Below are 24,284 nucleotides of genomic sequence, written 5' to 3' on the forward strand. Positions count from 1 at the left end.
CAATGTAGAAAATGTAATGTTTACTTGTGTTTGAACGAAGATTTAATTGTTTTAAATTATTCCCCGCTGTAAAATAGAACATTTGATCGTGTACATATGTATATTCACATGCATTGAGGTCATTTTTCTTTCTTGTAAGTAGTCAAGTAAGTCCTGACACGCACGATTGTGCGTGCTTTATTTCAGATGTTAATTTTTATTTTGTAGAATAAACTAAAAATATATGTATTTAAGAATATTTTAGTCAGTTTTTGACGTAGGCCTACAAACAAAAATTCACACCGCCAGTATTCTTTCAGGTCTGAAAGGGATACAGAAAGCAACCTACGTCCGGGCAAGAACGACCTAAAGTCTAATAGCCTCGCGCTGAAGTTTTAGCTCATTGTCTAATCGTCCCTTGGATGCAATAATATAGCTGTATCGCTCATTTCATGTTAAGAAAACAGTATTGCTCTTATGACAACAGGGTTGCCATATCGAACGGCTCTGCTCAACATCAGGGAAAAGTGGTGGCACATAAATTTGTGAAATTCATTGTTGAAGTTAAAAGACAAAAAGCGCAAGAAACTATTTTTATGAACTACAGGGGATGGAGGTTTACAGGGGCTATTTTTGGTTTATACATAATCAGAGGTAAGCTACGGCACATTAAAAACCTCAGCATTGACCATTGGCCATTCCTTTGTGTAACATCTCGGTATTTCTGTAACACTGCTGTCTTCTTAGAAGAAGATGCAATTTGACAATTGCTCCGCTTCATTTCACAAAACCAATCACTACTTTTCGAATCAACGTCTAGGATAATTAGAATTGAAATGCGCTAAATATACCATTCTTTCTACCAAGGGCGCCCGCAAGGGGGGGCAAGGGGGGGGCGCTTGCCCCCCCCTGGAATTCTAAAAAAGTTGATGTTCAATTGTTTAATATCATACCAGATTATTTCATAAACTGAACTTACTGACAGTCATCTAGCATCTGTTATATTCGCAAATTTCTGTAAACAATTTAATGTTGCTGACGTTATATTGGTATTTATATTCAAGAAAATTGTTAATGTGCCCCCCCTTGGAAAAGATCCTGCGGGCGCCCATGCTTTCTACGCACACGACAGAGCCGAATGCGCGCAATGGAGAAGAGCAGAGCAAGGAGTAGCGAGTAGCAAGGAGTAGAGCCTACCTCACGGTCGACTTGATACGTCATTCCCGCGTCATTCTAGCTAAGAGAGCAGCGTATATCTATGTAGCTAGCTGTGATTTCACAACGCTCGCGGGAAACAAAACGAAGTGACAACCAAATAACTGCCAAATATGTTTAGTAGCCAACGTACAAACATTGAAACGAGGAGGGTTGACCAGTAATGCTCGAAGAGATTGAACATTTTTTACTTCTTTCCTTTTTTTCGCGGAAATTAATTTTTATCGTGACAAGGTTGCTTTTCCGTAATAATTTCCCCTTTGACCATAATGCTGTAATCGCGAAGTGAAATCCGTAATCATTACTGACGATCCGTAATAGTTGGCACCTCTGCCAGAGATGCCAACTTTCAAGAAAGGTAATTCGTAATGCAGCCGTTCGGCCCTGGAGTGAAAGGGGGGGGGGGGGGGGGGTGGCGGCGGCCGTATAATTTTTTTTTTCGAGATCTTACTAACGTATCATTGAAAAATCAATGAAAATCATACAATTCAACCAAATATTCAAAGACTGGCATATAAAGAGTGTATGATTGTTACCTGCTAAAGTAACAGGTTATCTGCAGTACATATCTGAGTGGAGGTTGAATGATCATTTATGTTCAGTACTGTAGTTGTTCCCTTAGCAGCTTGTAGTTACTGTTTGGTAAACGTACACAGGTGACAGGTGACATGCTTTTCCTTTTGATGTAATGTGCATCCTCTGCACTAACAGAGCACTTAACAGTTCGGTGTTCATATTAGCACGGAACTCACTCATGTTCTTCCTCACCATGTGCAACTGAAAAATCGCTGCTACACACACTACAAAACATGCGTGAATGAGATTTTGAGGGACGCAGTAAACAGAGCCATTCTTTCGAGTATTAAATTTTTGAACTATTTTTGTATTAGCGTCACAAATCACAGTAACGTCACCACACGTATTTTCCTGCACAAGAAATCGCTTCATTATTTCAAACCCTTCGCATTTTGTAACACACGGTTAGCATACATGCATGTACGTTTGACAACCAAAATCGAAATAAATACTTAAACAGTCACGCACACAGTATCCACAGTGAAACGGAGCTTGTCACCACTTTGCCGCCAAAACAAAGACAAAAGAACTCGCATACTTGCATGGCATTCTGGTGATGTGACGAACAAAAACAACAACTCCGCAAAGTATACCACTTCACAAGTGCCTATTTTTCCGGTACTGGAAAGGGGTATAACTTATTACTGAGAAATCCCAAAATAATGTTCTGAGAACTGAACCTGTAATGGCATTCCTTGTGTATCCTTCTGAACACTTCATACACCTAGATTTAAAAATCAACAAATAATCGTAATTTGTGTTATATGATTCGTAAAGGCGTAATTGTGATGGGTAATTCGTAATTATTACAACTGAATCGCAAACAGTGCGTTCGGCGCATGAAAACTCTAAATATTCTTAAACGAGGTATACGAAAGGGGTATAACTTATTACTGAGAAATCCCAAAATAATGTTCTGAGAACTGAACCTGTAATGGCATTCCTTGTGTATCCTTCTGAACACTTCATACACCTAGATTTAAAAATCAACAAATAATCGTAATTTGTGTTATATGATTCGTAAAGGCGTAATTGTGATGGGTAATTCGTAATTATTACAACTGAATCGTAATACTTGGCATCTCTGTTTTTGCAAAATGTAGCCTACCTTTGTAAACAGTATCTTGACATTACCAATAAAAGTTACCACAATTCGCAGAATTTAGAAAAAAACATAAAGGCATGTAAAGTAAAAAGTCCGCCCCATGTAAACAGTGATCGCTACGTTAAAAATGTTATAAAATCGCATACATAAGGTTTACTACAATGACATTTGTGGAGGTTGTAAAGTATCATCTAAACCAGGGCCATGCAAACAGTGCTCCCCGAACGCTAGTGCTCTGGCCGCGCTCTAAAGCCAGTGCTCTGAGCGCTTTGGGGAAAAGTAGTTTCGGTAGTGGTGGGAGGAGCTTGGCTGGCTGAGCGGTCTGCCCGCCGCGCCGAAGCGAGCAGCCGATCCATCAGTCACCAGTCTAGTCCAATACGCCTTGTTGACAGCCTGTAACTAAATCAGTTTTGCAGTTCTCATGACTGAACATCATACAAAAAAAAAAAAAAAAAAAAAAAAAAAAAAGAGTGGTGAAGCAGCAGTCTTTAAAGCAGAATGGAAAATTTCATTTTTCTGTACAGCTTATAAAGTGCATGCCAAATGTTTAGTGTGCCATCGAGATTTAATGTGTTTAAAAAACACAATGTGGAACGGCACTAAAGTGCCAACCACAGGGATGATTACGGTGATTTGACAAATGCTAGTTGCCAATCTAGGTTGGAAGAATTGAAACAAAATTTCAAGCAGCACTATTCTGTAAGTATTATTGTTTTAATTTTAAAATGTTTGTTTACAAACGGGAATTAAGAAATATTTGAATTATCTGAAGAACACTAAAATTGTGACTTATTTATTTAATTAATTAATTAATTTATTTATTTATTATTTATTTATTTATTTATTTATTTATTTATTTATTTATTTATTTATTTATTAGACACAGCCTATGGAGGGCCATTTTACACTACTAATAATAAGTTTAAAAAAGTATAAAAGATAACAAAGGTATAAACAACAATATTAAGTAACAACAATAAATTAACAATTTTAACAATAACAGTGTAACAACAATGACAACAGTAACTGGCAAGTGTCAGTTACAGAAATTAGGAAGAAGAAAGGTCGAGGGTTGGAGGGATGGAAGAAAGTGAAAACCTGGGGAGGACTTAGAGGAATCTTCTAATTTTTTGTTTGAGGGATGCGAAAGGTGTGAATATGTCAATATCGGGTAGTGAGTTACCAAGAGTAGGGAGACTGTAGATGATAGAGCGTTGTTGTAAAGTTGGGCGCGGATGGGAAACATGATGAGTGCGCCGGTTGCGTGTAGGGCGGGGAGGAACGTGTATAGGGAAGTACGCCGGAAGAGTATTACATTTGGTGTAGCCACTGATTATTTTGTGAAGGTAACATAGATCAGAGAACTGTAAACGGCTTCTCAGGTCAAGTATACCCAGATAGTTCATAATGTCAGATTTAGTTTTGTTCTTAAAAACAGGAATGCAAAAGCTTTGACAAAGTATCTTTGTCATTATAGAATTTTCATCTAAACAGTGTTATGTGACTGAAGATGTTAATATTATACGAAACATATACCACTTTTAACCAATAAGTTGCCTTAAGCAACTTAGTGTATCGACAAGGTGGAAAATAAAAAATACTTAATTGTGAATCTGTTTAAGTGTTATATGGACCATGAAGCTGATTTTATGCAATCCTAAGTGGGTGGCAGACTTGGCATTTTTAAGTGACATTACTGCCCATCTGAATACTTTGAACACTTTGCTTCATGGCGAAAAGCACAATATCTGCGATTTGGTGGGAAAAAATCAAGCATTCGAAAGAAAATTGATTTTGTGGGGAAAACAGTGGCATGCAAGGAACACAGTACACTTTCCATTGCCTGAAACAGTGAAAGAAAGTGTCGATTTTGGTGAGTATTTGCAGGTAATTCGCAAATTACAAGAGTTTGAAAAAAGATTTTCAGAATTATCAGAACTCCAAGCGGTGTTAGATGTATTTGTTCGACCATTTTCTCTTAGTGCAGACAGTGCTCCACAGTTATTTCAATTAAGAGTTCTGTGTTCTGTGTTTATTTTGTAATTTATTACGCATTATCTTCCGTTGTGTTAGTAACTGCCATTATTCCAGAATACTACTGGTATCACTTGGCAAAGGTTCCCTACAATATTACCTGTATAAGGGACCACATTTTCTACAGTAATCAACTGACGCTTCTGTTTCCTCATTATTTATGTCTTCATGTTTATGACATTAACAGGCGCCCTGAACACGTTGTTTGCAAGACATAATTTTGTGTGCTTGTGTTAACGCCTTCATTTTGTTGGCAATATACGCAATATCATGTTAGGTGAAATAACAGCCAGTTTTTATTAGAACTAATTTTATTAGAACCATATAATTTTATAAGAAGGAATTTTTAGTCTCAGACTCATTAATTTTAGAATTACCATAGACAATGCTCCAAGAACATTAATTAATGTATCAATGTATTATTCACAATAAGTGTACCAATTTTTAGTAATTAGGCTACAAGGCTAAACTTTTAGCTTTTAATATTATGTGTAACTTTTTAAGGTTGTATTTTAAGCGGAAAATGCCCTAAATTAGGGGCGAAAAATGTCCAAAATTTTAAGTATTAACAAATTTATGTAACCACTTATAAGTGGGTGTAAAGTACTGGTATTGAACAGGTGGTTTAATAAATACCTTCATTGTTTTTGAACTATAACAATTTTCAATACGGATCAACAATGAGGTTTATAACTTGTAATAAGTGGTATGTTCCGAGCTGTCAGTGGAGAGACGGTATGGGAGGACATCAGTAGGCGCTTCTTTAAAAGTAGGAAAGATTACAATATGAAGATAAAGTTGGAATTCAAGAGGACAAATTGAGGCAAATATTCGTTTATAGGAAGGGGAGTTAGGGATTGGAATAACTTAGCAATGGAGATGTTCAATAAATTTCCAATTTCTTTGCAATCATTTAAGAAAAACTAGGAAAACAACAGATAGGGAATCTGCCACCTGGGCGACTGCCCTGAATACAGATCAGTAGTGACTGACTGATTGATTGATTGATTGACTGATAATAGACGGTACAATTATTGTGAAACACAATGGTGTGAAATATTGTGTGATGAGCCAAACGGAATTGGACAGGATAAAATAAAGCGACAGACCAAAACTAACATAGCATTACACATTTTACAGTTTTAGCTAACGTACACACTAGACCAGTGGTTCCCAACCTTTGCCAGCTGACGCCCCCCTTTTCAGATACGGGTGGTCATTACGCCCGCCTCCCATCGCTTCTATAACCTCTCCGATAAACTGACATGGAGGATACAGACCTAACCTAATGACACTAAGTTGTGAATTATTCCATTATTCAATTATTTATGAAAAAATAATATAAAGTATGCGCTTTATATCTATGACATACCGACTTCATTTTAGCACAATACAAAGAACACACTTTTACAATAAATCCTTAAATTAGTCAACAAATGTCAGTGAGAGGGTTGACACTGTTTTCTCTTGGTAAGATTAGGTATGTTTGGTTTGATATTTGACAGAGCATAGCGGAGATCACTTGCAACATCAAGCCTGCTAGGTTTTTATGACACTCAGCGTTGAAAATCCTGACTCAAATATGTCGTTGAAAATGGGACAATTACATGCAATGCTACCTTGGCTATTTCAGGATACACTGCAAGACAGTTTACCCAAAAGTCGCCCAGTCCTAATATTTTGTAATCATCTTTTAGCTTTGAATCACACTTCAAATCATTGGCTTCTTCTTGAAGTTGTGCTGGCAGTGTTTCAGTGTCAATGGCAAACAAATTTCTTGTTAACATCCAGGACCATTCATCTGACGAGATATCAGGAAAGTAGAAATTGAATCCTTGTGCCAGGGAATCCAAATGTGACTGAAATTGCACCTGAAGTTTATTACGATCACGTTCATTTTCTGGCAAAATTTCATTAAGGCGGTGAAAGGATGAGAAGTTGTTCAACTGAAACCGGCGTTTCCATAACAGTTTTTTTTTTTTTTTTTCCAGGAAAGTTCTGATGGCATCATAAGCAAGCATAATATTGGAGTTTTGGCCTTGGAGCTTTAAGTTCAAACTGTTCAAAGCTTTAAAAAGATCACAAAGATATGCCAATGAGATGATAAAATTGGCATCAGTAAACACTTTATATAAATCGTTCTTACCTTCACCAAGAAGAAAAATTTCAACTTCAGACTTTAATTCAAACAGCCAAGTCAGCATGTTCCCTTTTGATAGCCAGCGAACCTCTATGTGGAAAAGGAGAGTTTTGTGATTGGCGTGAATGTCAACACAAAGGGCTTCAAACAATCTTGTCTGTAAAGAACTTGTCTTCACAGGGTTCACAATTCTTATAGCAACTTTTAGAGTGTTCTTAAAATGTTGGGGCAAGGTTTTGGCGGCCAAAGCCTGCCTGTGAATTGTACAGTGGGTTCCCATGATGTTTGGATTTTTATCTTTGGCCAATTTGAGAAACCCAGAACGTGACCCAATCATAGGAGGTGCGCCATCCGTACACACACCCACTACATTTTCCCAGGAAAGTCCATGTCCTTGGAAAAACTATCAATGGCAGAAAACACATCACAAGCTTTCAAAGTTGTTTTCAAACATTGGAAGAATAACATTTCTTCTCTTAAAATTCCACTGTCAACAAATTGACAATATACAATCAGTTGACAACAAAGGACCACATCGGTTGTTTCATCACACTGAACTGAAAACACTGGAGATGCTTTTACCTTCTCCAAAATTTGCATTTTAATGTCTTCTGACAGTTCTTGAAGTCTGCACTTCACTGTATTATCAGAAAGAGAAATTTTAGACAATTTCTGTCGACTCCCTTCACCCAAAACTATATTTGCGGCTAATAACATACATGGCTTTACTAATGTTTCCCCAATTGTGTGTGCTTTTTTGTCTTTGGCAATCAGAAGAGCTAGTTCAATTGATGCTTCCACTGCTTTCTCATTTCCTTGGTTAAAAGTACCCGATGAATCTAATTTCATATGTTTTGGTAAGTTGAGTTTAGTTGCAAAAGAATCTGTGGGTTTTACTTTTAAGCCTGATAGTTTCATGTTTAAATGTCTCTCCAAACGCACAGGCCTCATCACATCATTACTCAGAACACAGTGGCAGATTACGCATTGAGGCTGTTGTACTCCATTCCATTCAACGACTGTGAAGCCATATTTAATGTAGTCATCATTGTACAGTCTCTTCTTGGACATCGTTAACAATGTTTTAAAAAGTTACAATATTAAATAACACAATTCACACAGTCGCACTGTTACAGTGAAGCATACACAACACTCACAATAAACAATTTGACAGACACGTCCACTGCGAAAATATACGAGGCACAGAATCAACAATCGAAGGGCCTGGCCACTGATGGTCTATCGGCGATGTGTTGTCATGACCATTACTGTGCAGTCTCTCACCAATTTGACTGCAAGGGAAGAATAAGAATGTGTAGGGGTGGGAACAGAGCATTCAAGGACGACCTACCCATAAAACGAGTCTATATGCCGCAGGGTGAGAGGGAAGGAAGAACTTCCACTTCATTTGTTGTTTCTGAAACTCCAATATTCTTTGTTCTTCACAGTTAATGTCGACTCCTGACTTTAGTAACTTATTGCCAGTTAAGACCTTTGGTGAAAAAATGTCACTGTTTCATTAACTGCTGTGGTTAAACATTAATTAGTTGTAGCCCCAAATACCAGCAGGTCTACATAGAATTTCACGCTAGCCGTGAAAGCCTAACATGTTATATTAAATAAATTAAATAATTTAGCCTACTATTATTGCTTTATCTCCTGTTGTTCTCGCTACCAGATCAATTTGATATAATACCGACATTCATACAAGTACCTCCTTCATGTTATATATTTTGTTTATGAGAAAAACCTTGTACAGTATGTAACAATAATACTGGAAAATGAAAGCCACTACTACATCGTTGATGAGTTGAAACATGTCGCGTATGGTCATAGTTTACTTTCACGCAAGTAGGTCCACAAAGTGTGCAATTAAACGTGCGTTGAGTGGTCTTGTTCCCGCACCTGTTCTCAGTCTTCATTTTGCTCCTCACAATACAGCTAATTCCTTATTTCACCTCGAACCTCGTGGCTCTGCAGAGGTTTGTGCCGACAGTTCGCAATTACCAGTGCTTTTGAACGATTGACTTGGCGCGACAATCACTTGGAGAGATTCGAAAAATGGTTATTACACCAAATTATAATATTTGAGTTAAAAGAATTAATTCGGAAATCACTTCTCGCCCCCCCTGATAAAGCCCCACACCTCCCTAGGGGGGCGCGCCTCCCAGGTTGGGAACCCCTGCACTAGAATTTTAGAGTATTACTATAATTACTATTCCAACCATTACTCTTTTAGATTATATCTTCATTAGATTTACATTTACTGTAATAACTAGGCAAGATAGAGTACAGGTTGCAATTCAAAGTGAGAGTGCTGCACATGCTTCTATTTTTGGCAAGGTTACTGGTGGTCAGCTGAGTGGAATCTCCGCTCCCATACCTACTCAGCCCCTTAATACTAATCCCCTTACAAATGCTTTCAACACGTTGACTGCCAGGACACATAGCAAAAAATGTCCCGGTGGCCGAAGCATTTTTTCTTCTGTGCATGTAGTAAATAAACAGCAAAGCAAAATTCGAAGTGATATTTCACTGAAGTGTTCAATGTACGTACGAAATACAATAAAAATTCCCGGCATCCCGAGGTACCACTGTGGCCCCACAGAAAAGTTCACTGCATGGTTTTGCCCAGACGGCCAGAGTGGTACACTGTACCGGTACTAGAAGCTTGCATTGCTTGACAGTACACACTATAGATAACACAGCGTGCTATGATTTGTTTACTAGCGCTTAGGACTACAATCGCAAGGCACTCATTTTTTTACAGTAGGGGGTGTGTGAAATACTTGCAAGATATTTCTGCATTATTTTACCAGTGAACGGGGGGGGGTTAGTTATAAAAATTAAACCGTTTTCTTCTAGAACTTGGAAGATAATGATGCTAGCACTTTCAGTATAAGAATTTTGGTAAGTAGTGTCCAGGTCAAAATGATCTATAACTTTTTGCAACACAGAAAACTCTTCACAAAATTAAATTTGAAATGTATTTATTTCCTATTTACTCATTACGAAATGCACAATGGTAATGTAAAATATTATTATGTTGTCAGTGAATGTTGCCAATTAAAAAATGCAGATACGCTCATATTTACACTACATTTATTGCGATAAGTGTAGATATCAGTTCAGGTATGGGTGCAACAATTTGGAAGGAATCGGTGTGGCCTATTGATTAGGTAAGCATAAGCTTGGGGTGAAATTGGGAAATCACACAAAACCATGACCCAGTTTCCCGACAGTAGGATTCAAACCCACAATCTCCAAAATCTTGAGCTTGCGAGTTAGCTAAACCGGCACACTTAAACTCATGACTAAACTGATTGGACAAATACTCACATATTGCCAATAAAAGGAGGTTGGATTAATAAAAAATAAAGACTATATTTTGGAAACCAAGCACATCAGGATTTGCTACGAGGCCATAGCGGTATGCTAGCACAATGAATTTAACAGATCAGCGGTCCGCCGGCCCGGCAGGGAAAGTCAGTACAGCCGTGGCCTCATGAGACACTCACTCAGTGGTACAATGTGCCGCTCTGGCAGCCAACGCGTTAACAGCTCCCAAATTCCTTACAGGTAGTAGATGCTAATGTTCAAAGTCTAATTCCACACTTCTGCGAACTCCGTAACATAACTGCTAATGTCAACCCTCACATCGTCATGAATGGAGAAACCTGGATGAAACCTTGGTTGTCAGATTCTCTTGTCCACCTTGAAAATTATAGTTTGATCTGAAATGGTTGCACAGGTAAAGCCGGCGGCGAAGTAGCTATGCATATTAGGAACGACCTAAAATATAAAATAATCTACAAAACAATTAGCATACCTGCCAACTTTCAGAAAGAGAAATCCTGAAGATCCTAAAGCAGAAGAATTTTAACAACACGCGCATGCGTCGCAAAGTCTTGAGACATATGAAAAAGGACGGCAAAGAGGGAGATCACCAACAACACTAATACAGCTCAAATACATGTTATGATCACCCCTGAAATTAAATACGTACACAAAGTTACATCTTGATGACTGCTCATCTGTTATCACTTAACACTGGGAACAGTTCACAGTACACAAACAGTGTTTTTCTGCACTTTTTAAACTCGCGGGTCACAATATGAATGTCTCTGTCAAAATTAAACTAAACATGTACATGTATTTACAAAATTTTGTCAAGTTCACAGTATACAGGCTATTATCGGTCACAGGTTGGAGAGGATTTGATTTCTTTGCTGTCTTCAGATATTCTGAAGGAAAGTTACTCGAGCAACATGGACCAGTACTTCCGGTTTTTAAAACAGAAATAGAATCCAAAATTTTGTTTCATACTGAGGACCTAAACTGATTTTCGTTCTTTTTCACCAAGTTGAACACACGTTCACACTCGTCAGCAATGATGAAAATCTTTCTATAAAGAATTGTACAGATGAAAACTGGGCATCTTCAAATTTTGAAACATCTGCAACCTTTGCATGCTTTGGTACTTCATCACTGAGAGAGAATTTCTTAATAATATAATCACATTCTGTGCAGAAGTAACCCCTGGCAGATGAAAAGTGTGTTGATTTACCTCTATCATTAAGTTTCTTCACCAAGATCATTGTCACAACACCAATGACTTGCACATCATTGTCTCACTATTTATCAATAGAATGGTATGGATGTTTTAATAAAAGAGAACTTTTGATCATTTTTGTTTTAACAAATCTGGAAAGCAGCTGCTTTAACAGGTTCGTCATTAGTTCTAGTAGATTACAAATGTGAGGGGAAGCACTCTGAAGTATAGAATTAAGATTCTCGAATCAAGGAATGTCAGCATACGGGAAGGCACAGTATACCTTATTTAAGCTTGATGACAGAACTTAAAAATATTTTCTTTACAATTTTGAATAACGTTCTTACTCATTAGCATAGGAGTCAGTGGCGGCTCGTGAAAAAATCGTCCTACGTGCTACAAGAAACAAGCTAAATACGCTGTTTTAAATCTGTATATTGCCATGATGAACAACGCAAACTTCAAACTTGGTAGTAATAATAATAATAATAATAATAATAATAATAATAATAATAATAATAATACAACTTTTCTCACAATTTATAACTCAGAACAAACAAAAACAACATTAATTTGGAAGCAGATGAATTATTCGACAACTGTCTACGAGATAAATAATTCATTCGAGAAATATTGTTTTTACTAACCTAATGGCGCAACTTACATCAGTGCAAATAGAATCGTGGGAATATAGATCCCCACTAAGAACACTAATTTAATCTCACTTTATATACACTGCAGTGGATAAATAATTTGTTAAATCTCCGTATAAACTTTAGCACTAACACAATGACAGAAAAAACACGCACCAGTAACATAGCTGCGAGATTAAAAACAGCACAAAGCAACTGAAAGAGCTGCCAACTGATTCATTGAGATCTTCCCTATTACCAGAGTAAATGTTTGGTTCCATGGCTAAATGGTTAGCGTGCTGGCCTTTGGTCACAGGGATCCCGGGGTTGATTCCCAGCAGGGTCTGGAATTTTAACCATCATTGGGTGTATGTGTTGTCTTCATCATCATTTCATCCTCATCACGACTCACAGGTCACCTACGGGTGTCAAATCAAAAGACCTGCATCTGGCGAGTCGAACATGTCCTCGGATACTTCCGGCACTAATAGCCATATGCTATTTCATTTCACCAGAGTAAATTACATTGTAATGCGGAATAACATTTAGAGTCAAAGATTCTTTGACCCACCTACGAATTCCTTATTTTTGACACAAAAGGAAGATGGATATTTTAATAAGCATGTGTGAGATAGATTGCCTCCACTTACTCTTTACTTTCGAGCCCAGACGATGCTACTCTCTAGGGGCAGACTCGCTTACCACGTTCAACATCAAGGTAGCAGGAGTACTTCTACCCCCTTGCGGGAGAGGAAGTAACTATAGACGGGATCAGTGAAAGTTGATCCCGGTTTATGGTATACTCTGCCGGCTAGGGGGAGTGTTGCAAGCTTGGCTGCGCCTGCGTATTGCTTCCTTCAGGCTACAGGCAAGGGCTCACTTCACATGAGCACGAGCCTTGTTCCCCGGGAGAACGGCGCTAGGTGCTCGACGGATCTCGTCCTGATTTTCACAAAACACAAATTCATATCGTACTCAGAACAACGAAAAGGCACCAGGATAATTGTACTGTACATAAATAATATTCCTTACAGTTCCAAGCTACGTGCTGGAGCCCGGTAGCACGTACTGACCGGCCGCCACTGATAGGAGTGTCAGATTCTGAGACACATACAAATCTTTTGAGAGCGACCAATTCTGATGACTCGGTAGCTTTCCTCTTTTCACGGTCTTAAGAAATACCAGACTCGGCTTTTGGGATCTTAAATGATGATAAGCTAGTAGTTTATGCACACTGAGCATTAACAAGCACCTCATTTTTAAAGACACCATGTAGTGGATCCCATCGCTCTAACAGCCTCTGCAGACACCTTCCTAACGACAGCCATCTCGTGCAAATATGCTTCAGTATCTTCTTCGTTTCCTTGTTGTGAAGATCTTGGAATTTCTTAAGGCGTTCCTTCCACTTATAACACTTTTCTAAATAATAGTAGATGTCGACTAATAGTTCATCAACTTTAACAGGCAAACTGCTTGCACCTTCCTCAGTAGCCATGTTAATCAAATGGCATGAGCAACCCAGCATAAAGATAATTGAGAAGTCCCAACCTTATCAATACATTAATTTATTTATTTTAAAGTAGTAAATTCAGTACCGGTTTCGATCCTTATGGGATCATCCTCAGCTGACACATAAAGAAATAGTTACAAAAACATCACATATGAAAGATTACATCTTGTAAAACTAGTCCAATAAAATCAGACGATAAAAGTTGTTTGTTAAAACATTAGTGAGTATATCTTTGGTTAAAAGCACCTGCTGTGTGAGGCATATGACCCCACTATGTCCACACTATTATACATTAAATGGATTTTACATTTGTTTACATTAGTATTTAGGATATTACACTTAATATAATTGATCCATTTGATTCAAACATTCAGAATTGCTTGTTAAAATGATAAATATGTCTATCTTTGGCTTAGGATAACACGTAACAGATCTTGACAGGCAGCCACGCAGAGCACACAGCATCAACACTCAACATACATATACCCTACAACATACAAGAAGCCTCCACGCTATCATCACAATAAAAGTGTATTAGCCAACAACCACATAATTTAAATTTCATCAAGATGCACGGCGCTTCTAACGAAATTCAACTCATAATAGTCACCATTTAACTCAGCAACGACACAGGCAACTTTTCTCAATGATATTTATAGACCAAGATAACTTTATCACTAGCAGCAATTTGTGAAAATTGTAATAAATGGAAAAACAATATAAACTTTAAATTTAGCATACATATGCTATACACTTACCAATTTACTAGTGCAAAGTGGTAAAAACAAACTGTATGAATAAGAAATTGGACCTATTCCATTAGTTTACTATTTTATCTACTTTTAACCGGCTTGCCATGTCAGATCAAAAATTTTTCATGTATATACTATAGACGATAACAGTCTCATAGTACTAATGTTAACAAATGTAGACCTCATTTTATGCACAATAAAATAGGTGCATGAGGTAACACATATCATATAACAAGCATTTTTAGCCAAAAAAGTACCATTTCAATAAGCATGTTTGTTCCAATTGGACTAGTTATACAAAAGTGAAATATCCTAAATATCAATGCAAAAGTGTAAATAATCCTATTGACATTTCATAGATCAGATATAATGAAATGACAAGCCTCAAACAACAAATACTTTCTAGACATTACAATAAATTTACAATTACTAGTGTGTATAAGTGCAAACTTCATTCCATGTTCAATAATATAGTCACAGTGTGACAATATGCCTTAACACAAGTACTTTTTAAGCCAAATATAGACATATTTATCATTTTAACAAGCAATTCTGAATGTTTGAATCAAATGGATCAATTATATTAAGTGTAATATCCTAAACACTAATGTAAAGAAATGTAAAATCCATTTAATGTATAATAGTCTAGACATAATGGGGTCATATGTCTCACACAGCAGGTGCTTTTAACTAAAGATATACCCACACACAGCAGGTGCTTTTAACCAAAGATATACCGTACTCACTAATATTTTAACAAACAACTTTTAACGTCTGATTTTATTGGACTAGTTTTACAAGATGTAATCTTTCATATGTGATGTTTTTGTAACTATTTCTTTATGTGTCAGCTGAGGATGATCCCATAAGGATCGAAACCGGTACTGAATTTACTACTTTAAAGTAAATAAATTAATGTATTGATAAGGTGGAGACTTCTCAATTATCTTTATGTTGTAGCAGCAATCAATATGGAGATGAAGCTAATAGACTATGATGAGCAACCCAGTACAAAGGCAGATGTCTGTGCTTCCCTTAAAACAGCAGCAACTCCATTCTTCTTTCCAATCATGACTGCAGGATTGCCGGAACAGAACACTACACAGTTTTGAATTGGTATTTTGTAACACTCTAACGGTGAAATTACCAATATTATATCTGGTTGTATCACCCACCAAGGCTGGGACAGACAACACTGATCTAACTACCTTTTCCTGCTTTACTACAAAACAGGTGACGACAATAGGCTAAAGCTTAGCATTTCTACTATTGCTCCCATACATAGCTAAAGAAAATGGTTCACGTTGCAGGTAACCAACGAGTTCACTTCTTGAATCTGTAGCCATTTCTTTCAAAATGTGTGGTTTTCGTATGACTCCAGCCATATATTTTTGCAATTTCTGAACCTGGAAACATTTTTCATAAACAGAGCACAACATGATCGGCAGCAGCTAACGGGATGTTATGTTCAATTATAAATGAAGTGATCAAGAATTACACTCTTACTATATCAATGTTGGTTCCAAAAGAGGTAAAAGACAAATTAATTTTCTGACTGCCATCCTTAAATTTTGTACTGGAGACATATTTAGATATTTAATGTGATTTATTAATTCTGTTCTTCCTCCATGAGAAACGTTTATATAACACAAGCACATGGAACAGATAATTGATTATGTGTTGGTGTGGGTTACTGTAGTCATGTCCTAGTTCATGAACCATGGGCAACGGGATACCAGTTGCTATGGAATGGGAGTGGACATCTCGGATATATTCTGAGTCATGGCCCTTCTTGTGATCAATATGATAGGACTATACAATTCACCGGTGGTCCATAACCCGTTAGAGGAGAGATCCTCACCTGGACTATGTGCAAGTAGGGTAGCATCCTGCTTCATGAAATTACCAAGCTCAGAACATTTTAAGCAAGCCTCGGACCTATGGGAGTAACGGAGTCCCACTCCCATTAGACACACGAGGGACTCCTTGGAAACAACTTGGCAAATGAAATGGAATTCGATTGGGAGCTATCAATATTAATGGGGCTTTTGGAAGAAAGAAAGTAGAACTGGCTGAGTCAGCTAAGAGGATGCACCTGGATCTGCTAGGAGTAAATGAGATTTGGGTAAGGGGAGATAATGAGGAAGAGATAGGAGATTATAAAGTTTACTTGACGGCTGCTAGAAAGGGAAGGGCAGAGTCTGGGGTAGGGCTCTTTATCAGGAATACCATTGCACGCAACATGGTTTCTGTTAGGCACATGAATGAACGAATGATGCAGGTACATTTTAGCAGTTGGAGGAATTAGGACTAGAATTGTCTCCGTGTATTCACCATGAGAGGGTGCAGATGAGGATGAAGTTGACAAGTTTTATGAAGCATTGGGTGACATCGTGGTCAGGGTCAACAGCAAGGATAGAATAATGCTAATGGGCGATTTCATTGCAAGAGTTGGGAAGAGAACTGAAGAATACGAAAGGGTGATTGGTAAATGTGGGGAAGATATGGAAGCTAATGGGAATGGGAAGCACTTGTTGGACTTCTGTGCTAGTATGGGTTTAACAGTCACGAATACATTCTTCAAGCATAAGGCTATTCACCGCTACACATGGAAGGCTAGGGGTACCAGATCCATAATAGACTATATATTAACCGACTTCGAATTCAGGAAATCTGTTAGGAATGTACGGGTTTTCCGGGGATTTTTCGATGATACAGAACACTATCTGATCTGTAGTGAACTAAGTATCTCTAGGCCTAGGGTAGAGGAAGTGAAATCTGTCTGCAAACAAATAAGGGTAGAAAATCTCCAGGACGAGGAAAATAGACAGAAGTACATGGATATGATTAGTGAGAAGTTTTGAACAGTGGACAGTAAGCAGTTTCAGGATATAGAAAGTGAATGGGTGGCATACAGGGATGCTGTAGTAGAAACAGCAAAGGAATGCCTAGGAACAACTATGTGTAAAGATGGGAAAAGGAGAACATCTTGGTGGAATGATGAAGTGAGAGTAGCTTTTAAACGTAAAAAAAAAAAAAGGCTTATCAGAAAAGGCTCCAAACAAGGGCCGAGGCAGACAGGGATTTGTATGTAGATGAAAGAAACAGAGCAAAACAAATAGTTGTTGAATCCAAAAAGAAGTCGTGGGTAGATTTTGGCAATAACCTGGAAAGGCTAGGTCAAACAGCAGGGAAACCTTTCTGGACAGTAACAAAGAATCTTAAGAAGGGAGGGCAAAAAGGAAATGAACAGTGTTTTGAGTAATTCAGGTGAACTCATAATAGATCCCAGGGAATCACTGGAGAGGTGGAGGGAATATTTTGAACATCTTTTCAATGTAAAAGGAAATCATCCTGGTGGTGTTACAAACAGCCAAGCTCATGGGGAGGAGGAAATTGATGTTGTCGAAATTACGCTCGAGGAAGTGGAAAGGATGGTAAATAAACTCCATTGTCATAAAGCAGCAAGTATAGATGAAATTAGACCGGAAATGGTGAAGTATAATGGGAAGGCAGGGATGAAATGGCTTCATAGAGTAGTAAAATTAGCATGGAAAGTTGGCAAGGTACCTTCAGATTGGACAAAAGCAGTAATTGCACCTGTCTACAAGCAAGGGAACAGGAAGGATTGCAACAACTATCGCGGTATCTCATCAATTAGTATACCAGGCAAAGTATTCACTGGCATCTTAAGTGGGAGGGTGCGATCAGTCGTTGAGAGGAAGTTGGATAAAAACCAGTGTGTTTCAAACCACAGAGAGGATGTCAGGATCAGATTTTCAGTATGCGCCAGGTAATTGAAAAATGCTACGAGAAGAATAGGCAGTTGTGTTTATGTTTCTTAGATCTAGAGAATGCATATGACAGGGCACTGAGGGAAAAGATTTTCGCTATACCGTGGGACTATGGATTAAAGGTGGATTATTAAAATCAATCAAAGGCATTTATGTTGACAATTGGGCTTCAGTGAGAATTGATGGTAGAATGCGTTCTTGGTTCAGAGTTCTTACAGGGGTTAGACAAGGCTGTAATCTTTCACCTTTACTGTTCGTAGTTTACATGGATCATCTGCTGAAGGGTATAAAATGGCAGGGAGGGATTCAGTTAGGTGGAAATGTAGTAAGCAGTTGCCTATGCTGACGACTTGGCCTTAATGGCAGATTGTGCCGAAAGCCTGCAATCTAATATCTTGAAACTTGAAAATAGGTGAAATGAGTATGGTATGAAAATTAGCCTCTCGAAGACTAAATTGATGTCAGTAGGTAAGAAATTCAACAGGAATGAATGTCAGATTGGTGATACAAAGCTAGAACAGGTCGATATTTTCAAGTATTTAGGTTGTGTGTTCTCCCAGGATGGTAATATAGTAAGTGAGATTGAATCAAGGTGTCGTAAAGCTAATGCAGTGAGCTCGCAGTTGCGATCAACACTATTACGTAAGAAGGAAGTGAACTCCCAGACGAAACTATCTTTACATGTCTATTTTTAGACCAAGTTTGCTTTACGGGAGCGAAAGCTGGGTGGGGTCGGGATATCTTATTCATAAGTTAGAAGTAACAGACATGAAAGTAGCAAGAATGATTGCTGGTAGAAACAGGTGGGAACAATGGCAGGAGGGTACTCGGAATGAGGAGATAAAGGCTAATTTAGGAATGAACTCGAGATATGAAGGTGTACGCATAAACTGGCTTTGGTGGTGGGGTCATGTGAGGCGAATGGGGGAGGATAGGTTACCTAGGAGAAAAATGGACTCTGTTATGGAGGGTAAGAGAAGTAGAGGTAGACCAAGACGACAACGGTTAGACTCGGTTTCTAACAATTTAAAGGTAAGAGGTATAGAACTAAATGAGGCCACAACACTAGTTGCAAATCAAGGAATGTGGCGACGTTTAGTAAATTCACAGAGGCTTGCAGACTGAACACTGAAAGGCATAACAGTCTATAAAGATAATGTACGTATGTATGTATGTATGTATGATTATTATTATTTTGAATATGCTAAGGATCCTATACCATTACCGTGTGAAGGCCCTTTCTGTTTTACTTACGGCGAGTGCGTAGTTCGAACTGAGCTGGCACATAGGCCTACTGACGAGCAGTCAAACAAATAAAGAAACAAACGTGTTCTGTCACATAAATCTGGCATGCAGCTTAGTTGAGTTACGTTTTGTTTCACTTTCCTTACTGCCGTGATTGCTTGTTTACACAATTCAGAAACTACTTAGAACTAAATTTTCAGCATCACCCACGTGTTGCTCACAGCTGGCAGCCATTATGAATATTGAGCATGCTGTTGCAGCCAGTATTGCCAACAGTTCTCTTGAATCAATCTTCAATTTCATCTATTCCAGCTGCTTTATGACATTGGAGTTTATTTACCATCATTTCCACTTCCTCGAGTGTAATTTCGACAACATCAGTTTCCTCCTCCCCATGAGCTTGGCTGTTTGTAACACCACCAGGATGATTTCCTTTTACATTGAGAAGATGTTCAAAATATTCCCTCCACCTCTCCAGTGATTCCCCGGGATCTATTATGAGTTCACCTGAATTACTCAAAACACTGTTCATTTTCTTTTTCCCTCCCTTCCAAAGATTCTTTATTACTGTCCAGAAAGGTTTCCCTACTGCATGACCTAATCTTTCCAGGTTATTACCAAATTCTTCCCACGACTTCTTGTTGGATTCAACAACTATTTGTTTTGCTCGGTTTCTTTCATCTACGTACAAATCCCTGTCTGCCTCGGCCCTTGTTTGGAGCCATTTCTGATAAGCCTTCTTTTTACGTTTACAAGCTGCTCTCACTTCATCATTCCACAGAGATGTTCGCCTTTTCCCATCTTTACACATAGTTGTTCCTAGGCATTCCTTTGCTGTTTCTACTACAGCATCTCTGTATGCCACCCATTCACTTTCTATATCCTGAACCTGCTTATTGTCTACTGTTTGAAACTTCTCACTAATCATATCCATATACTTCTGTCTAATTTCCTTGTCCTGGAGATTTTCTACCCTTATTTGTTTGCAGACAGATTTCACTTTCTCTACCCTAGGCCTTGAGATACTTAGTTTACTACAGATCAGATAGTGGTCTGTATCATAGAAAAATCCCCAGAAAACTTATACATTCCTAACAGATTTCCTGAATTTGAAGTCGGTTAAGATATAGTCTATTATGGATCTGGTACCCCTAGCCTCACATGTGTAGTGGTGAATAGCCTTATGCTCGAAGAAAGTATTCGTAACTGCTAAACCCATACTAGCACAGAAGTCCAACAAACGCTTCCCATTCCCATTAGCTTCCATATCTTCCCCCACATTTACCAATCACCCTTTTCGTATCCTTCATTTCTATTCCCAACTCTCGCATTAAAATCGCCCATTAGCACTAATTTTTTTTTTTTTTTTTTGCTAGTTGCTTTACGTCGCACTGACACAGATATGTCTTATGGCAATGATGGGACAGGAAAGGCTAGGAGTGGGAAGGAAGCGGCTGTGGCCTTAATTAAGGTACAGCCCTAGCATTTGCCTGGTGTGAAAATTGGAAACCACGGAAAACCATCTTCAGGGCTGCCGAGAGTGTAGCACTATTCTATCCTTGCTGTTGACCCTGACCACGATGTCACTCAATGCTTCATAAAACTTGTCAACTTCATCCTCATCTGCACCCTCACATGGTGAATACATGGATACAATTCTAGTCCTAATTCCTCCAACTGCCAAATCTACTCACATCATTCACTCATTTACGTGCCTAACAGAAACTATGTTGCGTGCAATGGTATTCCTGATAAAGAGCCCTACCCCAGACTCTGCCCTTCCCTTTCTAACACCCATCAAGTACACTTTATAATCTCCTATCTCTTCCTCGTTATCTCCCCTTACCCGAATATCACTTACTGCTATCACATCCAGATGCATCCTTTTGCTGACTCAGCCAGTTCTACTTTCTTTCTTCCCTAAGCCCCATTAATATTGATAGCTCCCCATCAAATTCCATTTCGTTCGCCAAGTTGTTTCCAAGGAGTCCCTTGCCTGTCAAATGGGAGTGGGACTCCGTTACTCCCATAGTTTCGAGGCCTGCTTAAAATGTTCTGAGCTCGGTAAGTTGATGAAGCAGGATGCTACCCTACTTGCACATAGTCCAAGTGAGGATCTCTCCTCTAACGGGTTATGGACCACTGGTGAATTGTATAGTCCTAGCCGCCTGAGCACAAGGAGGGCCATGATTCAGAATATGTCCGAGATGCCCACTCCCATTCCATAGCAACTGGTATCCTGACTCTTAATAATAATAATAGTAATAGTAATTTATACATTATTTTCACAAATGCCCTCTTTTGGCAGGAATTGTGTCATGAGGGGATCATAAGTTTGTTTCTACTTTCAGAATGAAGTGACTACAATATTTACAACATTCCTAGAAACACCGTATTTTGCAATCCCACTCATAGGTGGATTGTTGTACTCTAAGAAACTGCCACTGACAGTCGTTGCTCAAGGAAGGAATCGTATACTTATGTCGTCATACTTTTCGTTTTAAGGCCCCACGTGCCTCACACAAATTACATTATGAAATAAAAATAAACCTTGATTCTCCTGCCTCGGTATTTTTCAGTAATCTGTAGTACACCACATAACAGTAAATAGGAGGAAAGTAAAACTAGTGAAACAATTTCAATACCTATGAGAAATTACAACATACAACTTGAACGAGAAACCTCCATGGCAAGTAAGAACTAATAAAATAATAAAAGCTCAAAAATTAACATGGCTTACATACAATAAAAAAATGTCCAGTGATCAAAACATAATTAAAACATCACAAGATGCTGGTTTAACTGGAGGTGAAATACAAAAATGAAACTCTATTCAAAGTCACTCACAGAGAAACAGAATTGAGAAAATCCTAAAAGTAGAGAGAATAGCTAGAACACACGTAAATAAAAAATATCAAATAGATGGACAATGATGGATAGTTCCAAATAAAGTGATGTACAAAGAACTGGAGCCCCTAACAGATATATACAGAAGAGGATCTCGTTTGGTCACATTATGAGGACACCAAATTACCAAGAAAAATTATATAGAAGCTCTGGAATCTGAAGCAAGATGTAGGATGGATTAAAATTATTAGAGAGGATATGGAGGAACTAGAAATAACTCCTGATGATTTGCAAAACAAAACAAACAATTAAAAGAAACTGAAAAACATAAAAATAAGATTTTAACCAAACACAGACTGACAACATTTAATGAAAGGATATTTACAGATGAGGAACGACAGAAAATATCAGAACAAATGAAAATCTATTCGGAAAGAAAACCTTTTGAAGTAAATGACCAGGGAAGTGTGGTCCAATGAGGCCATAAAAAGAGGAGCTGAAGAAGATATTTGCAATTACAGGGTGTCTACTGAATTCCATTTTCAAAATTCCCGTATATTTTCAGTATAACTGTCAGTAACATTCCAGTACCTAATGCTATGAATTTTTTTAAAAGTTCTTAAGGAAGAATTTCACCCTTGATGATTTCAGGTTTCGAATATTTTGCCAACAAATGCATATTTTGTTTTTAGTAAATTCAGTCAGCCTTGATTTTTTAAATACAATCAATTTTTTAACATTTTGACATGGCCTCCCTACTTCCCTCACACCCATTACTTTTAAATATCTTTAATTAGAAAATTTAAACAACTCTTGCTTTGGAAAAAATATTACAATCCCAATGAATACAAAATTGTTTGTAAGACTATTAAAACAATCAAAAAACCAAAACCAAACCCCATGGCACTACAGTCCTTGAAGGGCCTTGGCCTACCAAGCAACCGCTGCTCAGCCCGAAGGCCTGCAGATTACGAGGTGTCGTGTGGTCAGCACGACGAATCCTCTCAGCCGTTATTCTTGGCTTTCTAGACCGGAGCCGCCATCTCACTGTCAGATAGCTTCTCAATTCTAATCACATAGGCTGAGTGGACCTCGAACCAGCCCTCAGGTCCAGGTAAAAGTCCCTAACCTGGCCGGGAATCGAACCTGGGGCCTCCGGGTAAGAGGCAGGCACTCTACCCCTACACCAGGGGCCGGCTATATTAACACAATCACAAGACAAAAAGTTGACAAATTGCCAGTTTTATATAAATGAAAAAATCCATTGTATTTATAGCTTCATACTATATAACTGTTTGTTATGTGGTTATTCACAAATAGATGAAGCGATATTAAAATATTCATGAAATAAAATGCTCGATTGTAGGACTATATACTCTCACTTAGTACTTACCTGATTACTTAGCCTATACATACAATTGTTGATGGGCGCCAGCTACAAATAAATGTAACCATAATAGAATGAGAATCTTGAATATCTCTAGGGTGTAGGGTAATAAGCTTACTCTGACAGCATAACATACAGGTTCTTGGAATAGGACATTGAAGTTTGGTTTCCCCACTAAAATTTCTGGTTATCTAACCTACCACTGAAATAAAACAAATTGTATAGTACCAACCAGGACTACAGCGAAAAGAAGAAAGTATTTCTTCCTTACGTGGCAGGTATAACTGACAGAATAGGGCACATTCTTAAGAAGTACAATATAATTGTTTCACCGCAGACCAGAAGCTGAAATCCCTGTTTCGACCAATCAAAGGAAAACCACATCTTGAAACACCGGGCGTATATGAAATTCCATGTGGTTGTGGTTGTTCATATGTTGGCATGACAAAACGGCTTGTTAGCACCAGGGTGAAGGAGCACATCAGGTCGGTAAAGAATGTCTCTCTTTCATTCTCC

Source organism: Anabrus simplex, chromosome 6, assembly GCF_040414725.1.
Source record: "Anabrus simplex isolate iqAnaSimp1 chromosome 6, ASM4041472v1, whole genome shotgun sequence".
NCBI lineage: Eukaryota > Metazoa > Arthropoda > Insecta > Orthoptera > Tettigoniidae > Anabrus > Anabrus simplex.